At 34.9% G+C, this 1,831-nt stretch overlaps 1 non-coding gene across 1 annotated transcript; it reads left to right on the top strand.

Annotated features, from left to right (window-relative positions):
• Window positions 1-1,150: 1,150 nt before the first annotated feature.
• Window positions 1,151-1,291, top strand: LOC120365260 (U4 spliceosomal RNA). The gene has a single exon (XR_005580263.1). It is a non-coding gene; the product is annotated as a U4 spliceosomal RNA (small nuclear RNA).
• Window positions 1,292-1,831: the final 540 nt, after the last annotated feature.

The raw sequence follows: 1,831 nt of genomic DNA, 5'->3' as shown, positions 1-1,831 counted from the left end.
ATTTTTAAGAATTTAGCAAACACACCAAACCATAGATTAAGGCATTCTAGTTACCCTAAGCAGGATAAATATAAGAAAAATCTACAAAATTTATACTAAGACACCTTTTAGTGAATCTGAAAACGACAAAAATTAAAAGTTTAAAAGCAAGCAGAAAGGAATATATATATACACACACATAATAATCTACCTACCTACCTACCTATGAATCTATATAGATGGCCTTCAAAGTACTGTATCTACTATTAGGCTTCAAACTGCTTTGCATTGACCACAATGGAAAAGAGAATACTGTGAAGTCGTCATTACAATAAGCTAAGAGAAAAATAACTGTCTTCTAGATTTCTATTCCCAATAACATATTTCAAAAGTAAGGTAATATTTAAAAAACAGAAAACAATGACAGCTTGCCACAACAAGATCTTCACACACAAAGAAGTTCCTGCTTTAATTCAAGTTTATTTCAGGCAGGAGGAAAGATACCCCATATGGAAGCTGTGAGTAACAAGAAGGGATGATAATCAAAGAAAATTCTAAACAATTATTGACTGTATAATAGCAATCTATTTTTAAAAAAGGAAAACATATACATTAAAACCAAAATACATGAAAAAAAGGATGTATTTTAGGAAGGGTCATCAGAATTAAAGGTTCTTTTTCAGAAGTCAGTAAAAACACTTAATAAAAAATGTTAAGTTATATTTGCCTGTGTAAACTTTTAGAGTGAGCACTCAAGAAAAGAAATGAAGTTATAATGACTTCATTCTCAGTTTACTGTCCACTGCACTTGCCTAGGCTACTGGATACTAGATTGTGTGGTGGTGGTGGTGCTCCCTTTTTGAGAGGGAGTCTCGCTCTGTCTCCCAGGCTGGAGTGTAGTGGCACGATCTCGACTTTGTAACCTCTACCTCCTGGGTTTAAGCAATCCTCCACCTCAGCCTCCCGGGTACCTGGGATTACAGGCACGTGCCACCACACCCAGCTAAATTTTTTTTTTTTGTATTTTTAATAATGTGTACTAAAGAAGGTGAAAATCTAAAAAATTATTGGGTTTCACCATCTTGGACAGGCTGGTCTTGAACTCCTGACCTCATGTTGTACCCTTCTTGGCCTCCCAAAGTGCTGGGATTCTGTTTTTAAGACTAGTTATAGCTTTGCACAGTGGCAGTATCATAGCCAATGAGGTTTATCTGAAGAGCCATTATTGCTAATTGAAAACTTTTCCCCAAACTCCGCCATGACAACTTGCAATATAGTCGGCATTGGCAATTTCTGACAGTCTGTATGGAGACTGAATTAAAAAAAAAAAAAAAAGAGAGAGCGAAAAAAAGACTTAAGATTTACATTTCTTAGCACAGAGTCCAATATTACACAAGAATCAATTTCCATTGTCAGATTTTGACTACCATTGAGCAGAGGAAATTGAAGTAAGTAAATGCTATCTATCACTAACTCTCTGACTGGTTTTCACAGGACAGTTCCTGTAATGCTTGGTGAGTGAAGACAGGAATAGCATAGAAATGCACACTGGTTTTCTGTTATCTGTTTGGCAAAATGGTGCTGCTTTTTAATATTCTAGTGAATAGAATTTACAAGTGCTGAACTTTTTGTAGTGGATTCCTCAAATGCCTATTTTAATCAACACTAGTCCTTTGGGTAATTATTTATTCATACTTTTATATTTCTCTTTTAAATAGTCTGTTCCTTACTTGATGGAAAAGTGCGTGTGTGTTTGTATGTGTGTATGCTACATAAGCATTTAATCATCACCAAATTATCAGCAAATATCATATAATTTGTTCCTGAGAAGATTTTTAGAAGGTAGAAGGGA

This window comes from Saimiri boliviensis, chromosome 7 (assembly GCF_048565385.1).
Source record: "Saimiri boliviensis isolate mSaiBol1 chromosome 7, mSaiBol1.pri, whole genome shotgun sequence".
NCBI lineage: Eukaryota > Metazoa > Chordata > Mammalia > Primates > Cebidae > Saimiri > Saimiri boliviensis.
This window is presented reverse-complemented; position numbering and strand designations above follow the sequence as displayed.